The 25243-nt window shown below is 41.4% G+C and overlaps 1 protein-coding gene and 1 long non-coding RNA gene across 2 annotated transcripts in view; both read left to right on the top strand.

Annotated features, from left to right (window-relative positions):
* LOC117512278 (copine-5-like) overlaps positions 1–25243 on the top strand; it is a 40056-nt gene that overhangs the window by 10877 nt on the left and 3936 nt on the right. The window lies entirely within an intron of this gene.
* Positions 909–24364, top strand: LOC117512279. Its single transcript, XR_004561261.1, has 5 exons — positions 909–919; positions 4052–4055; positions 4502–4505; positions 12302–12310; positions 24262–24364. It is a non-coding gene; the product is annotated as an uncharacterized LOC117512279 (long non-coding RNA).

Genomic DNA, 25243 nt, shown 5'->3' with positions numbered 1-25243 from the left:
TTTTTTTAGATTATGTCTCTCACAGTGGACATGCACCTAAGATGAAAATTTCAGACCCCTCCATGATTTCTAAGTGGGAGAACTTGCAAAATCGCAGGGTGTTCAAATACTTATTTTCCTCACTGTAACATATTATTGTAAGTGTCAAAAAAAAAAAAAAATCACAGAAACCATTTAGGAATTATAACCATTTTTTACACATAGACCCTCCATTCGAGAGGCTGTAAACCCTATTTTTCAGAGCATAAACTGCACTAGCATATAAGTCACACCTGTCAAAAAAGAAGAGGTAAAAAAATATATGTCACACTGGAGTTTTACTGGCATTTATTGTGTCATTATTAGAGTTTATTTTGTGTCATGCTTTGATTTCTGGGAAAACCCTATATAAATAGTTATTTTAATTGTTCTTATTAATAAGAAAAGCCAAAGTTGCAATGTAGTATAAGTTGCAGGACTTCCCAAACTAGTAAAAAAAAGAAAAAGAAAAGTGAATTATACTACGGAAAATACTCAGTTCAACTCAAAACTTTATTTATAAAGCACATTTAAAACAACCGCAGTCGGCCAAAGTGCTGTACACATTACAATAATAAAAATGCAGCAATTACAATAAAATCACTATTTAACTAATAAAATAACTAGTTATATAGGGTTTTCCCAGAAATCAAAAATAAAACTAAGGCACATGACTCAATACTATAAAATGAATAAAATAATAAAATCAATTAATTAAAATTACATTCCACTTAGAATTTATTAAAAGCCAGGGAGGAGAGGTGTGTCTTTAGTGAAGATTTAAAAACCTCAATTGATCCCGCAGAGCGAATGTGCCAGGGCAGATTGTTCCAGAGCCTAGGGGCTGCTGCCACAGAGCCTCTGTCACCTTTATTTTTCAGCCTCATTTTTGGGGTAACTAGTAGTAATTGACTCCCAGATGTCAAAGCTCTGGCAGGGGTGTAGACACAAAGGAGCTCAGTTAGACACTGTGGGGCTAAACCATTAAGAGGTTTAGAAACAAATAATAAAACTTTAAAATCTATTCTCAAAGCAGCCGGAAGCCAGTGCAGCGAAGCCAAGACAGAGGATATATGGTCATATTTACATTTGCCAGTGAGAAGACGAGCAGCTGCACTTTGTACCAGCTACAGGCAATGCAAGAGTGCCTGATCGAGGCCAAGATACAATGAGTTGCAGTAATCCAATAGAGTTTGACAAAAGCATTGATTAGAGTCTCAAAAACCTTACATGCAAAGTACCTGTTAACTTTCAAAAAAATCAGTAAATAGAAAAAGCTATTTTTTAACAACCAAACTAACCTGACAATCAAATTTTAGCCTGTCATTATACGAGGGCTGTCCGTAAAGTAAGGGTCCTTTTTATTTTTTTCAAAAACTATATGGATTTCATTCATATGTTTTTACGTCAGACATGCTTGAGCCCTCGTGCGCATGCGTGAGTTTTTCCACGCCTGTCGGTGACGTCATTCGCCTGTGAGCACTCCTTGTGGGAGGAGTCGTCCAGCCCCTCGTCGGAATTCCTTTGTCTGAGAAGTTGCTGACAGACTGGCGCTTTGTTTGATCAAAATTTTTTCTAAACCTGTGAGACACATCGAAGTGGACATGGTTCGAAAAATTAAGCTGGTTTTCAGTGAAAATTTTAACAGCTGATGAGAGATTTTGAGGTGATTCTGTCGCTTTAAGGACTTTTCACGGTGCGAGATGTCACGCAGCGCTCTCAGGCGGCGTCATCAGCCTGTTTCAAGCTTAAAACCTCCACATTTCAGGCTCTATTGATCCAGGACGTCGTGAGAGAACAGAGAAGTTCAGAAGAAGTCGGTTTCAGCATTTTATCCGGATATTCCACTGTTAAAGGAGATTTTTTTAATGAAAGACGTGCGGACGGGTCCGCGCGTTGGGACGCAGCCGACGCGGCGCGGCGGCACAGGAAAAACACCTCCGTGTTGATAACCATTTGTAAAATCCAGGCGGCTTTTGATGGCTTTCAGTGGAGTGAGTATATGAGAAATTGTTTATCAGCTGGAGATGTTCCAACTTGTCCTCAAGGCTTCCAACAGAGGTGTTTTTCCTGTGGCGGAGCGTCGCGGCAGCTGCGAGCCGACGCTGCAATCCGCCTGCATGTCTTTCATTAAAAAAATCTCCTTTAACAGTGGAATATCCGGATAAAATGCTGAAACCAACTTCTTCTGAAACTTCTCTGTTCTCTCACGACGTCCTGGATCAATAAAGCCTGAAATGTGGAGGTTTTAAGCTTGAAACAGGCTGATGACGCTGCCTGAGAGCACTGCGCGACGTCTCGCACCGTGAAAAGTCCTTAAAGCGACAGAATCACCTCAAAATCTCTCATCAGCTGTTAAAATTTTCACTGAAGACCAGCTTAATTTTTCGAACCATGTCCACTTCGATGTGTCTCACAGGTTTAGAAAAAATTTTGATCAAACAAAGCGCCAGTCTCTCAGCAACTTCTCAGACAAAGGAATTCCGACGAGGGGCTGGACGACTCCTCCCACAAGGAGTGCTCACAGGCGAATGACGTCACCGACAGGCGTGGAAAAACTCACGCATGCGTACGAGGGTTCAAGCATGTCTGACGTAAAAACATATGAATGAAATCCATATAGTTTTAGAAAAAAATAAAAAGGACCTATACTTTACGGACAGCCCTCGTATATTACACCAAGATTTTTCACTGACGGCCAGATGTTAGATTTCAGGGAGCCCAAAAGGCCAACCAAAAAGTCTGATGGACCATATCCAAACATTATAATTTCCATCTTATTTTCATATATGTTCAAAACATTTGCAGACATTGAAAACTTAACATCATTTATACAGTCAAGAAATGTCTGTATGGAATTATTTGAATTAGATGTCAGTGGCAGGTAAATCTGCACATTGTCAGGATAATATAATAAATATATCATAACACAAATCTCACATTTACAGTCAGTTTTCTTTAGACAAGTTGAGGGATGAATAAATTAACATTTTCCACTCCCTGAGTAAGGGCCCCTTCACACATAACACGAAAGATGCAGAAACCAGAAGAAAATCCGTGAATCAAATACGAAATGATGAACCACGAACCATTGTGTGCATACACAAACACAGTGCACGCAGCTGGGATGTGTTGCACCACATTGTGCAGCTGATGTGGAGAAAAATAAAATAAAATCAGGTGTATAATTAGGTAATATCACTGGGTTGATATAAATAATAAATAAAAGGGGATACAATACAAAACCCTGCGGTTAAATAACCCTGGTTAAATAAAGGAATAAATGCCATTCACGGATTCGAACCTGCAATTTACAAAAGCTCTGATTACCAGACAGAATCTTTACCACTGTGCTACAGTCATTGTCTTATAACAGGAGCGTAAAATGGCTAAAATCAACAAGGAAATAAAAGTATTTCTAAAATAAAGAGAAAAAGCACCGCGATAACTGACCAAACAACGTTTGCTACAGTGTATTTCTGCTGATACATGACTGAAAGTGGTACATTTGTCGCAGTGTTGACTTGTCCTGCGGCACGCCGCTCACAGGACACACTGACCAATATCTGCTCTTTGGCTCAAACCATCCCCTTGAACACAAGCTCGGGGTGATCAGGACTCTTCAACACAGAGCCCTACAGGTGCCCACAACTACAGAGGGAAGGGCTAAAGAACAACAACATGTCCGGAAAGCCCTCACAGTATGTGGGTACCCACGTTGGTCCCTGGATAAAGTGCAGAAGTCCCAAAGAACAAAGAGACCAGACAGACAGGAGACAGAGCCATGAAGAAGAGGAGTGTCTATCCCTTATTTAGCAGGAGTAGGGGAAAAACTACAGGATCTTCAGACAGCACAAAATCCCAGTTTACTTTAAACCTGTTAACACCTTGAGACAGAAATTAGTTCACCCTAAGGACAGGATCCCTAGTTACGAACAGAGTAATGTGGTCATCTCCACCTTAAAGACACTATCCACATGTTTGAGGACAAGGAAATTAAAATGTTAGCTAGAGAAAAGAAATGGTTTGAGAGGGGAGTGAAGGAAGCATTGTATGTGAAACAGTTGAAACCCAGCTTTAACCGGGGACGGGGTCGGAGACACGCTATGTCCCCTGTTTACAATGGGGTACTCAGGTCAAAGCAGTTTCAGTCTTTTGTTCATGGTAATGAGTCATTCACGTCGTCAGGAGAGTTGTCAGGAGAGGTGTCAGTCCCATCATTAGGAGGGACAGCTGCCCTGTAATTAGAAGGGTGCTAACTAGAGCACAATAAGTGCTAATTAGAGTAATTGTTAGTCACTAGCCAATAGCAGTCTGCCTCGCGGTAGAAGTGTTCTGGTTAGGTTTAAAACTCCAGCCTTTGCTGGCTTCTGTTATTCTTCTCTACAAGAGTCAAGACGGAAGTCAGACTACCAGAGCAAGAAATTTAGCTGAGGAAGCTTCTGTGATTTGAAGCGAAACATACTGGCGTCAAACAACCCAGTCCAGTCGAAGATGCGATCTTCTCTACTATGGAAACCACCTGGACCACTGAGAGCCTTCACAGAAACATTACTTTTCCAAGAAAAGTCAGATGTGAGGTTTGCCTCATTCATTAAAGAAATGTTTCAATTATTATTTTTGAATATGGCATTTTGAAACAAACAAACAAAGTTTCATTGAAAGGGTGCAACATCTGTGGTTTAATTCTTCATGACTCAGTAACACCATAATACCCGGTTCTTTGTGGCCTTGACATTTCATCAATTCTGTCTAAAATGCAACCACTTTATTCTTGACTCTCACAAACACCTTTCACCATGTTTGAGCCATAGTGGTTCCAGACTGTTTGACATAAACCACATCACGCCACATTTGACATGAACCACATTGCGCCACTTATGTGGATTAAATAAAAAATAAAAGCCAGCTTGTGCCTGTGGAACCCCTTCGTGCCTCTGATGTGGAATAAATAAAACATAAAAACCAGCTGGTACCTCGTGCCGCTTATGTGGATTAAATAAAACATAAAACCCACCTGGTACCCGTGGAACCACATCACGCTGCTTATGTGGATTAAATAAAAAATGAAAAAACAGCTGGTATCTGTGGAACCACATCGTGCCGCTTATGTGGAATAAATAACACATAAAACAAAGCTGGTACCTGTGAAACCACTTCACACCGCTTATGTGGAATAAATAAAACATAAAAACCAGCTGATACCTGTGGAACCACATCGAGCCGCTTATGTGGAATAAATAAAACATAAAAACCAGCTCGTACCTGTGGAACCACATCGAGCTGCTGATGTGGAATAAATAAAAAATAAAAACCAGCTGGTACCTGTGGAACCACATCGTGTCACTTATGTGGAATAAACAAAAAATTAAAAACCAGCTGGTACCTGTTGAACCACATTGCACCGCTTATGTGGATTAAATAAAACATAAAAAACCAGCTGGTACCCATGGAACCACATTGTGCCACTGATGTGGAATAAAAAAACAAAAAACAAAAAAACATGCCAACCACGGGATTCGTACCTGCACTTTATTGATTGCCAGCCCAAAATTTTACCACTGAGCTACCATCACTGGCCTGTAAACAATGTGGGGAAAACGCCTGAAATCAACAACGAGATGGACATATTTTTTTTTTAAAAAACCATACACCATTAAAAACACAGCATTTTATATTGAATCCCTCATATCAAATGGGCAATACATTTATGATCCGTCTGTTCCTCTGTAGACGACCCATAGTCACAGACATACAGTCATGAAATTACATGAATGAGAAGCAGTTTGCACTTCTCATATGCACATCTGCTGACGCATGTCCAGCTGGCCCGCACATGTGTCCTGCCCGATGCGTGTCTTGTGGACAGTGCGCCAGAACTGACACCGCGTCATATGGAACAGAGCTCACGTAGGTGACGTGAAAGTCAGATCACCTGCTGCGTGTTCTGATCTATCAATGGGCTGCAGTGAGGGAGCATGCACACGCTGCACACACAAAAGCCACACTTGTGGGGAACTTATACAAATTTCACTGCCAGCACGACAGTGATTGTCTGCAGACTGTTGTCATGCCAAGAGTGCAAATGGACACACATTTTCTAAGTGCCAAACGAGCAGTGTTAGATGTTCGTGTGTGTCAGGTGGAATTTGGCCGACACCTGCCGCGAGAGGGATTGATGGGTTCACACAGTGCGCATTCTGTCTTTCAGCCGCTGATGTGTGCAAAAAGTTGTAGCAACAGGTTACGAGGCGTTCAAGGCAGGGACGATTTTACACATTTTGCACATGATTTCTGCTTCAAAACAAAACAAAATACGTACATTTTTTTTGTAAAGTGCAAATAACTAACAGCATTTTGAGATCGTGATGTGTTTAATCAGACAGTGGTTAAATCATCTTTATAGGATAATATCAGAAATACATGTGTGCTTCTGCTCATTACCTCCAACTCTTGGTTTGGAACCAAGTTCCATCAATGGAAGAATTGTTTCACCTGGCATCAGCTCTCATGGTTTATTTAATCAGGATAGAAGTGTCGCTTCTTTTCTTGGATCTCTGATGCTGCACTGGAGCTGTAACTGTTCATTTGGCGCGACAGATTGGGTTTTGCAACACTGCGTCTAATCAATGCATTCCATAACTGGGAGGGGGATTTGACCTGACCAGGCCTTTCAGCTCCTGAGGGATTCATTAGTCAGTGCAGCGTACAGAGGTCACCTGATTGCCAGTGTCCTGTGACAAACACATGTGAAAGATTATTTTCCAGGAGCACAAAGCTCCTGATTGCTGGACCTGAGGGCTGGTCTGAAAACTTGTGGCATGCTTCTTCTTGATCACAAATCTTCCTGAGGCAATCATTGCCGCGGTGAGGGGAGGTCTAATGAAATCATCAGGACCATTAGATGTGTGGTGTCGCTGCTCCGTCTGTCAGAAACAATTGCTTGAGCAGAGCAATTGAGATTCGCCGTGTGCAACCAACCTATTGTTTATTCCAGTGCAATGTTGTCACTTCCAGCCTGGGCTGTAACTCTGTTAATTTTGTGCAGTTAAGTGATGTCGTAGCTTTTAATCTCACTGGCTCGTGGTTACCCATCCAATCAAACCCTGTGACCTGTTTCTCTGCTTGAAACTTAATTTTGTTTTGCACCTTCACTGCATTGTAGAAGAAAGTACAATATTAACAAAAGATCCCTCTGCATGAGAGATAAATTTCAATTTGCAGTGTTTTTTTTATGATGTCGCTCTTTTCATGTCATGTTCTGGGTTAAGACTGACTTGGGGCAAACTCACACCTTTTGTGGTGCAGCATGGTTTTTGTGTGTTATGTGTCACGTATGAGTGGAGTGGCTGACAGACAGGATTTTATTTATTTTTCTTGTCCACTTTTGGAGATGTTAAGATTACAGCAGGTGAGCTTCACTGCCTGATGGAGCAGATCATTTTGCATGAAGCCGTGACACAGTGAAAATGAGTTTGGGTGCCACACACTCAGCATGTGGTAATGTTGGCGTTGCTGTGTTTTCATTTGGAATGTTCTACAGCGGAGGTGGTGTCCTGCAGAAGTACAGCTGTGGTGATGTGCCGCTGGTTTGTAACTGTGTGATCTGAAGGTGTTGATTAGAAACACAGGAAAAGTCAAGATTGTGCACTGGTGATAACAAATCATAGCTCGAACGTATCAAACTGCTCGTCTCTATTTAAACTGAACCTTAAGGGTCATCAAACTGTGGATCCCTGTGTTGGGGCATGTTTGACCCCACGTCATAGCTTGTGTGCTCCATTATAGCAGGCCATGGACTTGTACATAGGTGCCAAGTTGAGTTTTTTTGCTCAGTGAAAGTTTTTCCCACTTTAGCTTGCAAATGTTGAAGGTCTCGCTCGCTGACAGTCTTATTGTCACATTGTTGTTATTTCCATAGGCGTGCATAACTTAGGAAGTGTTCTGTTTGATATATTAGAGTGGATATGTTGTGCTGCAGCCCACAGAGACATTGCTGCATGAGAAAAAAAACAAAAAAAAAAACGCCTGAAATGTCACGATTGATAAATAGAGTTCTGTAATAAATACAGCTCATTGTTCCCAAGAAAGCACAGAATTTATGGGCAAACTTTAACCCTATGTGGACTGGGGGGCTATGAAACTTGGTGACTTTTTTGGCTACAATTTGGTACCAAAAGCTTAAGTCCATCATCTTTGCAGTTTCCATGGCAACAATTTTCTGACAGGTATGTCTGACACAAAATTATCGATCTATGTTTCATCAATGTACTTTCCATATCTTCTACTTAACATATACGTATTCCATTATATTAACATAACTTTACCTAATTTAATGTCAGCTTTCTTAATTAGAATTAATTTATGCTAATTTGATGATGTCATTACGACATCATAATTTTTAATAATAACACGACTATATTTGTAGTGATTTGTACATCATACCCTGCAAATTTGGTAGTAACATATCATGTTGTTAAGGACTTACAGTTTACTGTCATGTTATGAGAAATTGAAGCCACTTTTCCATATCTATGTCATTTTATGACGTCATTTTGATATTTTTTTTGTAGTTGCCATTTGCAGCAGAAATCGTTGTGAACATTTAAGTGCTCTAAGGCAGTGATTTTCAACCTTGTTTGAGCCGCGGCACCCTTTTTATATTTACAAAATCCTGCGGCACACCACCAACCAAAATAATATTATAATTCTATTACCTCTGGTTTTGCGCAAAACCCAAATATCATTATTATTATTATTAATAGAAAATCGATACAGAAAACACCGCATTTCGAAAATCCTCAAGCATTTTGCGCTCTGATCTCAAGTAGGGCTGTCACGATTAGGAATTTCTGGAGACGATTAATTGTCAGACAAATAATTGCGATTGACGAATATATTGTCTATTTTTTTTTCTTTTTTCCCCCTTCTTTATATTCTACTATTGTAGTATAATTACACAACTCTGGAAGAACGTTTGGCTTCTGTGAGTGGAGAAACTGGGAATGGTGCAACATTTTTATTTTTATCTTCATTTTACATACAGTCCCAACTTTTTCTGAATTGTGGTTGTTTCTGCTGCATTTCTGAAATTGTTTCTCCTTATCAGTCACGTTTTGTGCTTAAACACTGCATTAAGCTCAAGACTGAACAAATAAATTCCTTTGGAAAATAACAGCTGTTAAAGTTCAGAGTTCTCACCTGCTTTTTGTGATCTGTGCGTCTGAGCATTGTTTTTTTTTTTTGTTTTTTTGTGGCTCAGTTCATATATTCTCATTTTTTAAATATGTTTTTAAAGATATTTGACCATTTATTTCATCTCATGATCTCATAAATTCAGCATACGACACGCACATGGTGTGAACAGGATGTAACGGCAGAATCACACCTTTAGAGAAAAGTTCAGAGAGAAGTAAAGGCAGCTTCACGTTTCCGTTTTGTTAACGTTCACTCGGGTTAAAATCCTCTCTCTGCTCTGCGCTCGCTGCGCACTGAACCTGCATTCAGGAATCTCCCTCACCCACCCCCTCCCTCGCAGTCTGCAGTCTGTTAACTCCATGTGCGCGCACACACAGGCACAGACACACACACCGACAGCTCTGCATTTTAGACGGCTTTTGAAGAAGACGGCACTGTTTTAATCGGCCGTCAGCCTCCTTGTTATTGTCCCGCCTTAAGACGAGAGCGAGGCTGCAGTACGTTTGACGTCAGATTCTGTCGTTTTATGCTTTGTGGATAAAATAAATAATTCACGGTAATCACGAATATGAAAAATAATCGCGAATATGAAAAATACCCACGGCACCCCTGACGATCGATCACGGCACCCTAGGGTGCTGTGGCACCCCGGTTGAGAATCACTGCTCTAAGGCACATAATCAGTAAAACTGAGATGCATAACCTAAATTTGTAGGAAGATAGTTGTAGGAAAATACATTATGACATTTGGCAATACAATCAGATTATGATGTCATAATGATGTCATATTACATTATAATGATACCAAAATGATGCTAATGATTAAATTTCATGTGTAGATCATCTTCTGCAAATTTGGTGGCCATACACTGTACCGTTCACTAGTTGGGGGGGGGGGGTGCTGAAAGAGGCTCCCCCCCTCGACTCCAGGAATCCCCAAAAAAGCCAGGTCTAGATAGGGTTAAGATGAACTCAAAATGTTATACTTACATATTACAAAGTGAGCAAGTTTATTACACGTGCACAGTGTAGTGCATGTGGGCATGTGGGTGCTTTGTTTCCAGTCTGATGCATGCGTACATCCAGAAACCCCACAGTCAGAATTAGAGAAGGGCAGTAAACCAGACAAAACAGACACTGTTCAGACAATTAAGGATATACATCTGGACCATAAACGCATTTAACCCAGCCTAAGTACTACCACTTGGAGAAATGTATTTCCAAGACCCCCATTCATGTTTGAAAAAAGTAACTCAATGGACTCTATCCCAAGTATTACTGCTACTTCCACCTGATGTTGTAATTTAAAGCCCAATGCTCCCCTCTGTAAACAGCATGTACCCTTGCGCTCATGTGGGTGTGCAAGTCTATAAATGAGGTGTGGTCGGGCACAGAGCTGGTGCATTCATATCATTTATCACAAGAAGACATTCCTCTTCAACACACCATATCCATCTGCATTCCATCTGTGTTCTTTCTGCATTTTGTTGTGTTTACAACACACTGAAGGAGCTGGCAGCCACCAATTTGTCAATACTTTCTGGCTTATCTGCTGCATAGTGACATGTTTCAGAAGTCTATCTATGCTCTACTTGACTTCAAATATGCAGCAAGTCTGTTTATGATGGCTGCTACTTCTGGTATAGTATGTGTCTGACTGGACAATCAGGTAGTACTTTTCCTTTGACACCTTTCAACTAAGAGGAGGACCTGTTAGTGTTTTCCTTCTGCAAATAGGCACTTTATGTGTAAAAATACATACAAAGTAATTATGAGGATGAATGCAGTTTTAAAGAGGAAAATACCTTGCATAATTGGGTGCACAGTGCTTGTACATGCTGTTTGCCTGCACCTATCGTTGACAGTCACCTGGAATAGCATATGAATATGACTGTGTATTATGGGCACCCCCCCCCCCCCCAAAAAAAAACACAGGCTACATTATATGCCACAAAATACACAAAGCAAATTGCAAACAACTATTAAATAAAATAAAAGTAAACATGTAAAGATGCAAATGCTCACTTTACTGTTTCACTGCTGCATCTTTGGGAGCTTTAGTTGGTTCCTATCAACTGTGTGCATTTACATGTTGATGCTAATCTGTTAACCCGTAAGAATTCCTTAAACTTGCTTTGACTTTGTCAATGCAGCAGTGCTCTGCATGTGGTGCAGTCCAGTTTAATAGGAAGGACAGGTGTCATGCTGATTAGTATATTGTTTGAATTACAACACACCACTTAACTATGCCAAACAAACATTCTCTCTCTCCTTCTCTGCCCCTCTGTGTGGTGTGTGTAAAATAAAAACAACCCATAAAAATTAAAGTCAACACCTATGAAAAATGCAGAATTTCACCTCACTGCTTCACCTCAGGGAGCTTTGGTGACTGTCATTCACTATTTTGCACTCTCAACAGGTTGGCACTAATCTGTTAACTCATCAGATTATCTTCCTTTCCACGTGTGTCTGCCGTCCTCAATACCATGGCACTATGTGTCTGGCACAGTCGGGATTAAAGGCATGGACAGGTGCACACTGTGAGTGGTCAGTTTTACAGACAACAACACACCCATAAAGATTGAACTGGATGAGCCCAAACCCTATTTACGTACCTGCAAAATTGCGACAGGGACATGGAATGCTATGCAATATTAATACCTGGTTTTCTTAGTTCCAGTCAGTATCTTAGTCACTGCTACAAAGAGATGCTTGGAAAAGTTTCTCCATGTCTGGTCTTGATATAAAGTGAAAGTTTTGAGTTCATGGAAAGATGTTTTCATTTTGGAGTTTGTAACTGCAAAAACTGTGATTTGAAAAGTACATGGTAATCACATGACTGAGCCTGCAAAATTATTTTCAGCTTGAGTTATTTTCTGATGGAATGGAGACATAAATAGAAATTGGTGTGATTCCACATAAGTGCAGCATGCTCTTAGAGTGTTATAGCATCAGTGAACACAGAAAACCTGCCCTCTTGCAAAAAAAAAAAAAAAAAAAAGGAAAAAAAGCCTGCAATCAACAGTGATATTATTCCCAAGAAGTAGATTAGCCACACACGCAAAGCCTGCTGTGAAAGAGGGAGTCACTGCATGTGTGCATTCTCATTTATTATAGCAGGGGGAGAAAAAAAACGGTTTAATATCTGTGATTCCGTCGCTGCTGCTTAGACGGTCGCTCAGGGAGTGCTCTGCTGCAGGTCGCTGTCAACCTGCAAAGATCCCAAGTTGATCAGAAACTGAATAATTAAACAGATGGAGGAGAAGAAGACACCTGGAGCCATCAGAGTGAAGGTCAGCAGATGGCTCTGTCACTAATAAAGGGAGCAGATTGCACGTCAAAGGTAATGGAGGGGAGTTGCTGAGACCCAGACAAAAGCAACATTACTCTGTATCATCATCCATCAGCGTCTGGGGGATTCACTTACACAACACAGCCAGCAATCGTTTCCAGGAATGAATTGGAAAGAAAAAAATTAAGATTATATCGCTTGTATTTATTTCAGAGGAGGTGTTCTGTATAAATCTATTTCTTGTAAAATATCTGTACACTTTTGTAAAATTGCAAAAACGCCTGCAGTGAAAACTGGATCTTTTCAATTTGAATAATGGAATTCTTTAAGGTTTGTAAAGGTCCAGCTGGCCCCTGCATTCCTGTACATCTCTCCTGTTAAAATCACTGACCTTGCACCCCCCAAGAAGCAGCTCAAGGGTATATTAGTCCAAAATAGACCTTCTGACATGGTAGCGTCTAAGAGGAAAGAAAAGACTCTTCTCAGTCAATGAAGAGAAGGCCACAGGGCGGCACAGCAACTGACAAAGCAGACTGGAAAATTCAAACCAGTCTTCACTTTCTCCTCATGGCCATCTTCCATATTCTAATGAACCATGTTGGCTGCTTTTCCTCGAACTTGGGCTGGGACATGACTTTCAAGCTTGAATTTGCAGTGTCCTTTTAAAGAACCAATCAGGCGGCAGATTGTACTGGAGGGAGTCAGTTGGCCAGATTCAAGCCTATTAAAAACCACTTTCCACTGAATTAGACACCATTTCTGCAAGGTGCCCATTCTGATTTTGACAACTCTGAGAAAGTACGAGAGAATGAGAGCCTGGTGACAATAAGATGCCGTGGGATCAGGATGTAATTCCCACATTTTTTAAATAATCTTTTTATAAATAATCTGCCAATGAAAGAAGAACTGAGGAGCTGCTAAAATATCCCCACGTAGACAGACCAGTAGGTGTTAATATATTCTTTCAAGCCAGAGTTCAGCAGCACAACTCACATCTTAAGGTTTGTATAATTTCGGGGAGGTGGCAGCCTGAAGCATAGACAAACTTGAATCCCCAAATTGCAAAAGATTTTGGGCAATTCAAATTCAGCTTCCGCAGATTTTCCTGTTGAAGCATTACTTATTAATTGAAGTGTGCATAATCAACAAGTACAAGATTAATTCAGTTATGAATGAACAAACACCACTTTTTGGGGATGATTAAACAAAGAAAAATATATTAAACTGATATTTTTCTAATTTGTCAAGTGAAATTAAATTTAATTCCCTCATAGTTTGTATTGCAGTTAGTCATGCACAGATCCGCCTGCTTCATGTGTGATGAAATATTCAATGCTCCACTAACAGAATGTTTTCTGGCATTCAGAATTTTAATCAAAGTGGTGAGGAAGAGGACTGAGCAAAGTGATGTTTGCCATTCATTCTCTTCTTATTATGGAAAGGTTGGCTGGAAGATCTGTAGGTTGGCTGTGATAGAATCAGACAATATGTGGCTTATTTTGCAAAATACTCCTCTTTGAGGTCCACAGACTCCTTTCAGTGCTGCATGACTTGGCCATCCTTGGTGTAAACGTGTAACAAACTTGTAACTCGGGGCATTAGAAAACTGAGCCCATTACCTTCCATGCAGATGAAATCATATTGGCCATTTTTGGAGCAGGTAGGAATACATGCTCTTTTTTGGAAATTCATTTTCTACACCCACTAATTCCAAATAAGGGTCACAGGGGTCTGAGAGGCAAGGTACTTCCTGGACAGACTGCCAGTCTGCCACAGGGCTTGCAGACATATAAACACATTCACGCACACCAGTGGTCAATTTAAAGCTTCCAATCCACCAGAACTGCATGTCTTTGGATGTGGTACGAAGTTGGAGTAGCTGGAGTGAACAACCGCAAACAAGGGAAGACTCCACACAAAAAGGAACCGGGTGGGGAGTGATCCCAGGTCCTTCTTGCTGTGAACAGTGCTAACGGTCCTATCTCACTGGGCGCGACTGTTGGAGAGTAGTTGGAGATGCGAATTAGCAACCAAACACTCAAAGAGCGACAGTGTCACAGTTGGTATCTCACTGAAGTGGCCACACGCAGTTGAAGATGAATGACACATTTGTGCACAGTGTTCACCTATTATTATCCTGCTATTATCCATGTGAATAGACTGGAAATTCCCCCACTGTTCCCAGTAATGTCAAAATAAAATCAAATAAATATCACTCTCACCGATTTGCAGAATGATGTCCTTGTCTAGTGTCCTATCTTCCATGTCCAGTATATAATCCATCCATTTTGTATACCCACTTACTACAAGTTAGGGTCATGTTGGCTCTGAGATCACGCCCAGCAATCATCCACGTGCTGCTCTTCTCCATGACGCAGCAATGTCTAGCAGTGCTTCAGGGGTGTGCGTGCTCTGATTTGATTTATTCAGCAATAACATTATAAGTCCCTTCAGCTGTTCCCTTGTTTTAATTTCACCCGGGGTCTCCACAGCAGATGTGAGATGGATCTGCATGTTGATTTGGCACAGATAAGTCCTCCTCTGGCCTCCTGCATTTTGGTTCTGATGGACATATGATGTCACATTTCCATGGCACAGCATTTAGCAGAAAGATTTTTCTGGTTTAAAGATGCATATGTGCGCTGCTGGAGCTGGATCTGAGCAGTGTGTGTCATTTAAGGCCCCCTCACACATATCACGAATGAGGCTGAATGCTACACTTCACCAAATGGTGAAGGAGGATTCGAATGGCACTCGTGGAAAATCCGAGCCGTACATGACTGCCTCATATAGCAGTCGACACAACCATTTGGCCACAGCACATGCACTCCACAATCGCGTTGCACTCATGCTGGAAACCCAACCGAACAGCGGTGGAGATGAGGTCATACTTATATCTGACCCTGGTTGCAACATTTGTATGGCATGAAGTATGCAGGTTGGACCATTTGGACCACGGTCGAGGGGCTGCATGAAATGATCGGCTGTGTCGAACCCTGGCCAAATGTCTTGAATGAGCTAGCCTTCACACCAGTGGCTGACTGAGGGCAAACGGTGTCCGAATGGACATTTGACCCACACTCGGCCAGAATCAAGGTGCCACCCACGAACGTCCAATAGCAGTCATAGGGCACTTAGAAAATGTGAGCCAGTTGAGGTCCCCAAAGCTCAAAGGGTGGTCAGTGTGTCATGTCCGCTCAGTGTGTCATGCCCCCCCAGCCACACGAATGGCATGCAAGTGTGTCGTGCCACCCCCCCCCCCCCACGATCCAACATTGTCGAGGTGCAGCCGAGGTGACAAATGGTGTGAATGGCGGCTGACATACAGTGCAATTGCTGTCCAGAGCAGTACACACATCTGGACTGCATGTCATGTCCATGATGGATGTCATGTAACACATACATTGTCATTCCTTCCCATGAAATACAGAATGAGACATTATCATCATCACAGGTGTAGTATGAGACGTGCAGGTGCGTGCAGCATGCTACGTGCTCACGTGAGTCAGTGCATGTGACAGGCTCGGTGCGCTACCACCAAACACAGCTGACTGGGATGTCAGAGCTGTGGAACAGCTATCATGACATATTCAGCATGTCCCTCTGGAAGTGGAATTACAGGGCAGCAGTGTACACACACTGCCACAACAGAGATAACACACACACACACACACACACACACACACACACACACACACACACACACACACACACACACACACACACACACACACACACACACACACACAAAAGCGTCATCCCATATGAATCCCATATAGATCCCATATAAACCCCATATGACACGGCCATCAGCGGTCAGCATGCCATCCATCTGAACAGCCACGTGACACGTGATCACAATGTCCACACAGTCTGTCTGTCAGGTGGAGCGTTAACTGACAGTCAGCCGTGAGCGCTTTGCTGCTCTGGATGGGGGGATGTGACCACAGACCCTGTGTGTGGCCGGCTGCATCCACCTCCATGTAGTTGGTTGATGTGTTCATGATGGAAGCGCACTGGACACTTGACGTCTGTACGGATAAGGGCTGCTCCAGGCAGATGGCCCACAGTAGCTGTGAACTTTGCTGGACTGTGCACTGGTCACTGCGCCACGAGGGGGAAGCAGTAAGTGCATGGGTGGGTGAGGGGGAGACCAGTGAGTCACATTTTCAATGAATACATGGATGATTAAATTACTGTATAAATGTATTTGGCACACACAAATATGCAGCACAGACAAAAGCCTTATTATAACAGCAAAAGATGTCAGGAACACACATGAAAAATAAGAAAGGGAATCAGCAACACATATTTAACACATATGACATGTTTCCAGTTAAACTGTTGATGTATTTTTAATATCAGGTGTCTGCAGGCCTCATGTCGCAGCTGACCAGCTCGTCAGCGCTGCACAAATCTGGGGGAGACATATCATAATATGTGTGTCATCTAGCTCTGTCCAGTGCATGAGGGGAGGATCGTGTTGCCAAGCGACGACGATATGGGTAAAAATAAAAACATATATGTCCACATGACGGTGTGTCATTCAGTGCGCTGCGGCCAGAGATAGTTTCCATGTGGCCGGCCGCTGTGTTCATGTTGTGAGAGCATTAGACACTTGACGTCTGTGCGAATAAGAGCTGCTCCAGGTAGGTGGCCCCACAGCAGCCGTGCACTTGGCTGGACTGAGCACCGATCACTGTGCACACGAGGGAGGGGGGAGGGATGTTTATATTTATATATTTTCTTTATATATTTATATTTATATATAATATATATATATATATATATATATATATAAAATATTTATTTTTCTTTTTATTTCATACATGTAGTTTCATTAAATCCTTGCTTACTTCTATGGCATGAATGAAAGGGAACAGACACATGGTGCTTCCTGTATTCTCTGCTCTTTTTATATCAGGAATCAAATATTCCAATGTTTACCCACTGCTGGGACAGCTCCCTGCTGCTGTGTGACGTGCAGCCTCACACCTGTCACCATGTGTTCGTGCGCGTGCACACGACAGTGCACAAATTCATCACAGCAGGATCTGCCCACATTCTCGGTGGTCGCACAGTATCCGTACACACTAGGCATGTGAATTTCATTCCTGACGATGATTCAATATGCATCTTGATACACTACTAGTGATACATATAGCGATACACGATGATACTGACAATACGATGTGATATGATTCACCGCTGTTCCCGATTCGATGTGATTTGATATGTATTTGATGGCGATTCAATTCCTCACAATGCAATATGATGCGATTTGGTGCAATATTTGGTGCAGGCGGACATCGTTCGCAGGCTGACATTGTTAAATAGGTGGCTGGCACAATTTTGTAGACAGCAAGGCTTTAGCTTTATTGATAACTGGCCTTCTTTCTGGGGCCGCCGTGGCTTGCTGATGCCGGACGGCCTCCACCCTACTGGAAGGTGCCGCCATCTTGTCTGCGAACATAGATAGAGCTCTACAGGGAGGGTAACATTAGGAATTTACAGCAGTCCACAAAGCAGGTGATTAGAGACCCTGCAAGGCTTATGACAAATGTGGATGTGGAATCCATTAGATTAGCGGGGAAATTAGTGCAGAAAATCCACTATGGTGATAGTGCAGTTTATGTGGCAGGGAGGGAAATTCAACAAGTTGAGACTGTGGCCTGCTTCCGGAGACGTGTCCATAAAAATCATAGAGGGTTATGCTTTGCAAACTTTATAGCTGTTATGACATTGGATGATGCTGAAATTGAGGATGGCCCAGTGGTTGTTCCAGCAATAGCAAAGATTTCGTGTCTGCTACCTACAACGCCCGTGGAATGTCTCAAACCTAAACCTACTTCTAGGCATCTTATATATGCTACTCTGGAACCACCCCTAAATCCAAACAGTTCAACTGTCAACCCCACTGAGGTCCTTAGTCTGGGTCTCATGAACAAAAGATCACTGTCCTCAAAATCATTGTTGATTAATGATCTAATGATCATCACTTCGATATGATTGGGTTATGTGAAACCTGGCTTAAACCTACAGCTGTCCTCCCCTGAAATGAGGCCTGCCCACCAACATATACATTTTGTCACGTCCCTCGTGCAAGGCGGGGGTATTGCTCTTATTTATAAATCTAGGTTTATCTTATTAGCTGACAGGGGTCACAAATATAACTCATTTGAGCATCTGATTCTCCACTCTGCTCAGGATATTACGCATTGCCAAGGTCAGAAGTATAAAAATCAGCTGTATTACTTTGTCACTGTATATAGGCATCCTGGCCCATATTGTGAATTCTTAGATGAATTTGGTGCATTCATCTCTAACTTGTCAACTAATGCAGATATCATTCTGATCATTGGTGGCTTTAACGTTCATATAAATAAGCCTTCTGATCCTCTCTGTAAATCATTTATGGAAATTGTGGATGCATTAGGATTTCGGCAATTCATTCGGGACTCGACGCACATTAGTGGAAATACCGTGGATCTGGTTCTTGCACGTGGTATTGCTGTCAGGAATACTGACATCATGCCTCTTACATCAGTGGTCTCTTACATCAGTGATCACTCACTTATTAAGTTTACAGTTTCACTGCCGTGTTTAGTGGAAGAACAACCTTATATATCACTACGGTGATGCATCAGCTCCTCAACTAAGACTGAACTCGAAGCTAGACTGCCTGATGTCTTAGCTTCACATGTGGCAAATATCCAATCAGAAGCCAGTCTTGTCCATAGTTTAAACTCAGTGTTCAAAACTACACTCAACATGATTGCGCCACCTGCGTTAAAACCGCACTCCCCCAAATCACAGTCACCTTAGTTCAGTGATTACCTGCGTGACCTCAAGCATAAGGCAAGAGGTCCAGAATGGACATGGTGTCGATCAAAATGAGAAATATTCCACCTTGCGTGATGTGATGCTATCTTAGACTATAAGCATGCATTACTGGCTACAAAGCGGACCTATTACTCTGATTTGATCAACAAAAACAAGCATAACTGAAAGTTCTTGTTTGACACGGTGGCAACACTTATTCATGGACAACCACCTGTAGTTCGGTCTCCTTTTACAGCACAAGATTTCTTGGATTACTTTGAGAAGAAAATAGAAGACATTAGGTTAAACATATCCCAGCATTCCTTAACCCAGCCACTACACCCTACTATTGAAGTGGGCGCCATTACTGAGGTATTACCTAGATTTATAGAATTTGATAGTTTCTCACTAGGCATGCTGATAACACTTGTAACTTCAACAAAAAGCACAACCTGCTCATTTGATTCTACGAGGGCTGTCAATAAAGTAACGGTCCTTTTTATTTTTTTCAAAAACTATATGGATTTCATTCATATGTTTTTACGTCAGACATGCTTGAACTCTCGTGCGCATGCGTGAGTTTTTCCACGCCTGTCGGTGACGTCATTCGCCTGTGAGCACTCCTTGTGGGAGGAGTCGTCCAGCCCCTCGTCGGAATTCCTTTGTCTGAGAAGTTGCTGAGAGACTGGCGCGTTGTTTGATCAAAATTTTTTCTAAACCTGTGAGACACATCGAAGTGGACACGGTTCGAAAATTAAGCTGGTTTTCAGTGAAAATTTTAACGGCTGATGAGAGATTTTGAGGTGATTGTGCATATTAAACAAATATGTACAAGTAGGACTGCTTTTTTGCATTTGCGTAATATCTCTAAAATTAGAAAGGTCTTGTCTCAGAGTAATGCTGAAAAGCTAATTCGTGCATTTATTTCTTCTAGGCTGGACTACTGTAATTCATTATTTTCAGGTTGTCCTAAAAGTTCCCTGAAAAGCCTTCAGTTAATTCAAAATGCTGCAGCTAGAGTACTGACGGGGACTAGAAGGAGAGAGCATATTTCACCCATATTGGCCTCTCTTCATTGGCTCCCTGTTAATTCCAGAATAGAATTTAAAATTCTTCTTCTTACTTATAAGGTTTTGAATAATCAGGTCCCATCTTGTCTTAGGGACCTCATAGTACCATATCACCCCAATAGAACGCTTCGCTCTCAGACTGCAGGCTTACTTGTAGTTCCTAGGGTTTGTAAGAGTAGAATGGGAGGCAGAGCCTTCAGCTTTCAGGCTCCTCTCCTGTGGAACCAGCTCCCAATTCGGATCAGGGAGACAGACACCCTCTCTACTTTTAAGATTAAGCTTAAAACGTTCCTTTTTGAAAAAGCTTATAGTTAGGGCTGGATCAGGTGACCCTGAACCATCCCTTAGTTATGTTGCTATAGACTTAGACTGCTGGGGGGTTTCCCATGATGCACCCAGTGTTTCTTTTTATTCACCTTTTTTTGCTCTGTATGCACCACTCTGCTTTTAATCATTGGTGATTGATATCTGCTCTCTTCCACAGCATGATTTGATTTGATTTAATAATGCTGGAGCCTCATGCGCTATTGCAGCATGCATATCAATCTTAATGGCCTCAGTCTTTCAAATTTTTTCTTCCTATATTTGTTGATTCTGTGATAGAAGATATATTTTTCCCATTTTGATCAACACATTGTCGTTGTCATCTCTGGTGTGTTGTTGAAGACAAAACACTGTATAGGCGTACCTGGAAAAATGTCATGCAATTAGTTATTGCAAGAACTGAGAAAATGCATGATCTGATTCGCTGGTCTGGTATTACTGCTTCGTAGTCAACCTATGAATCTTACGAACTCTCTTGTACACACACTGTAGTCATCAAAGCACAGTGAGCTATGAAACAATATGCAATGTAGGACAGTAGACAACTTTTTTCTTACTTTCAATGAACTTTATCTCTGTAAAGAAAATGTTTTTCCATTACCTTTGAATGAATGAATGAATGAATAAGTTTTATTCAGCATGCACATAAACAAAATACCAACAAAAGGATCTCTTACTAACAAAACAAATAGAAAAAAACAGAAGAAAATATAACAATAACTCAAATGATTTCCCAGTTGGGTGCGGCTGAAAGGGCGTGGGCTGAAGCAAAAGCTTATAAACGCCCACCCCATACACCAGTTACTATACACATTTAAATACACTCAGAACAAGGTACCAATCAGAAAAATAATGTAACTGAACACAACAAAACAATCAGTAATATAATGTACAAATAAACAAAAAAGAACAACGAAAATAGTTAGCCTAATATGGCGTAATATAGTAAGAGTAGCTCGAATCTTTCTTCTCTCAAATATCAGTGTTCCTCACAAATGATAACTGGACTCCTTCATTTTAAACAACCCCTGAATGTGTAGAGGCAAAAGTTTATTTTTAACTTTGTACATGGTCTGTATCATAAAATAATCCACCAAATGTTGAATTTCAAAATACACAGACAAGCAAACAATTGGTTCGTTGGTTCGTAATATGTTTTTTTTTTACTTACCTCACCTTTGAGGATATCTTGGTTATTTGGATGATTGGAATCCATGATCGTAGGTGGTTCTATAGTGTCGTGAATGTGGTGACACGCAGCATCAGAGCATGCTCATTGGGTCAATTATATTTCTGCCCATATTTTAAAAATCTTTATTTAAAATACAGGGGCAGCAGTAACTGTGTGCAGGACTACAGTAGAAAGAAGGAGTTAACTTTCAAAACAGGCTGTGTTAGTTCAGTAAAGGCAGAAGGATTACCTGTGGGGTTAATACCCATCTTATTGCACCACTATGTGTACTTTTGACACGAACAGAGAAGGTTGGAAGCTTAATTTGTTAAAATGTGTAAATCTGTGTATTAAAAATTTCTTGCTGGATTAGATAGCGTTGTTTGGCAACTTGGTCACATGATAGTAAACAGAAAAATGATTTCATCAAGTGGCACAGTCTCTTGTGCACACACAGATCGGGCACAATGATGGACAAGCTAATTGTTGTAGGGGAAATGATGCCAGACATTAACAGGTTGATATAAAGAGGCAGTTAGTCATGGATGGCTTTGTTATCTGAAGTGATAATTACACCGACATTGTTCCAACTGTAGTCGGGTCAGCCCAAGGCTAATATGGAAAGGAGTTGCATCTGTTATTCTCCTGCGTATCCCTGTAATGAAATATGTTTTTTCCAGGAGAATTATACATGGATGACATCCTGTTTGTGGGATTCAGTGTTGAAATCTCTCATCAGTATTCATTGAAATCTTCCTGTTCCCTCAACCTGTTCCCTTAAGGGAAGAGGATTGTTCTGAGCTGCAAGTTATTTACTGACACGGTTCAGAACTTGGGACAAGAAAGGAGACATATTTATAGGCTTTCGTGTTATGTGTATATGTTAATGAGTCCGTTGAAGCCATCGGTAAAATGTCTCTCATCTGAAATCTTGGAGGGAATGACTGATTGTAGAAACTATTGGAGTTATGCATTTTAAAGGTATTGTCTGTTTGAATGGAGGCTGTAGAGCGAGAAACATGGAAGGAAAAACAAGTAATGGAAAAATTTTCATCTCAAACAATTGTACAAAATCTACTGTGGAAGGGATTAAATATAAAAAGAAAGATAAACAACTAATAATAACTAGAGTGCCAAGGGCCCTGTGGGTTACCGGTACAATTAAAGCCCAAGGCAAAATTGTCAAGGGGCGCGGAGGCATGGCTCAGACAGCAGTCGGACACAAATGCAGACTCTCAAACAATGGTGTGGAAGTAATCAAAAAAGGTTTTATCTGAAAGATGGGCAGAGGTTCGGTACACAGTTTGACAATCAGCAAGGCGGAGGTAGCAGGCAATTTTGAGGCAGAGGCGTGGTCAAAAACAAGCAAAGTTCAGTTCACGGTGAGACAACGTTCAAAGGCTGCGAAAAGAGCGAGGTCCAAAACAAGGCAGGGTCATACACAGCAAGGCAGAATATAAAGACTGAATTAGGACAAAGATATGAAGGCTGGGACGAGGGCTGTAGCACAAGGCAGAGAGCACAATGAACTGGCAGAGATACATGACACATGAGGCATAAATACATGGAGGGTAATCAAGGCCTGAACTGAACACGTGCAGGGGAAAGTTCAGGAAGGGGGCAAGGTTGAACAAGACAGATGAGGGAGTTCATTGGCAGGTGGGCATGACAAACAGGAGCAAAGTCAGCTCAGTGAAAGTAACCCCACTCAAAGCCAACAGTGACAGAAATAAAATACCTAAAACAACGTATGGGGTCAGATCAGTGACAAAACCCACTCTCGTAAAAAATACGTTCACGTGCAAATGATCACTCCATGCACACAAATTATTTCTGCATACACACAAATTATCTCAGCGCACACAAATTATCAATGCGTGCACACGCAAAGGTGATGCGTGTGAGGAACAGAGCTCCCCCCGCCTGCTGGAACTTGATTTCTGCTCGCGCAAAGTTGATTAAAAAATCAATTAAAATAAAAATCACCTCCTGACACTCATCTGCAGACTGATACTGTACACCCAAACTGATCAAAGGGAATAATGTGATTATTAACCACCAAATAACAAATTAAAACCTCTTAAATCACGTGCAAACCATGATGCCACCACCTCCCTGAAGGAGACAACGGTGTCTCCTTAAAAAAAAAAAAAATCCAAACAAAACAGGTCTTGTACAAAATCCTGAAATAGCTGCATACATGAAAATACAAATACAAGAACATAAGAGGCTTATTGAATATTATTTACAAATAATAAAAGAAAAAATATAGGGCAACCAAACATTTACAAATCAACTTTGTCTATAAAAGAAACTACTTTTAAAACATTTTTGGATTCAATCAATGTTAGAGATTTATTATTAAGTGAAGAATGTGGTGGCAGCATCATGCTGCGGGAATGTTTGCCAGTGGCAGGAATTGGGAGATTAGTCAGGATTGAGGGAAAGATGAATGCAGCAATGTACAGAGACATGCTGGATGAACACCTGCTCCAGAGCGCTTTTAACATGAGATTGGGGTGACGGTTTAGCACACAGCCAAGATATCAAACGAGTGGCTTCAGGACAACTCTGTGAATGTCCTTGAGTGGCACAGCCAGAGCCCAGACATGAATCTGAATGAACACTTCTGGAGAGATCTGAAAATGGCTGTGCACCGACACTCCCCATCCAACCTGATGGAGCTTGAGGGGTGCTGCAAAGAGGAATGGACAAAACAGCCCAAAGAATGGTGCATCAAACCTATGGCACCATCTTCAATCAGGCTTGAGGCTGTAATTGCTGTCAAAGGTGCATCAATAAAGTATTGAGCAAAGGGTGTGAATACTTAGAATATAGTATATGTACAGGAAATTTTGCTGAGTAAAATTTTCTCTGTTGGGATAACATTTGGTCCCAGTCCAAATAGAGTAAAATATTCTCTACCACGGGGCTAAATCAAATCATCATAGTGTAAAATCAACTCTTATTGGAATAAAACCACTTGCATTGACTAGACATGTCGCCAGCCGAACGGTCCGCCCTAAAACGTGGTCCGCCCTGCTTTCACTGCGCATGCGTCATCGGCCGTGGTTCACTGATTAACACCTCGTTTCTGCTTCAAACTGCACTCCAGTTATCATCTGTCTCAGCGACAGATATCTTCAGCTTTTGTAGAACAATCATTTCCGCATATATTCAGCACTATTTCATCAGAAAATGCAGAGGAAGTGATCACAGCGCTGAAGCTGCATGGCTGCTGGCTGTTGCGTTCACTGACCGTCTGTCATTTCAAAGTGTCACGGAATATCACTTCGTTTCTGCTTGAAATGGCCTCATTTCGGCTTTAAACTGACTTTAGAATGATTT

The sequence above is a fragment of the Thalassophryne amazonica genome, chromosome 6 (genome assembly GCF_902500255.1).
Source record: "Thalassophryne amazonica chromosome 6, fThaAma1.1, whole genome shotgun sequence".
Classification (NCBI taxonomy): Eukaryota; Metazoa; Chordata; class Actinopteri; order Batrachoidiformes; family Batrachoididae; genus Thalassophryne; species Thalassophryne amazonica.
The sequence above is the reverse complement of the archived record's forward strand: the minus strand, read 5'-3'. Positions and strand labels throughout refer to the sequence as shown.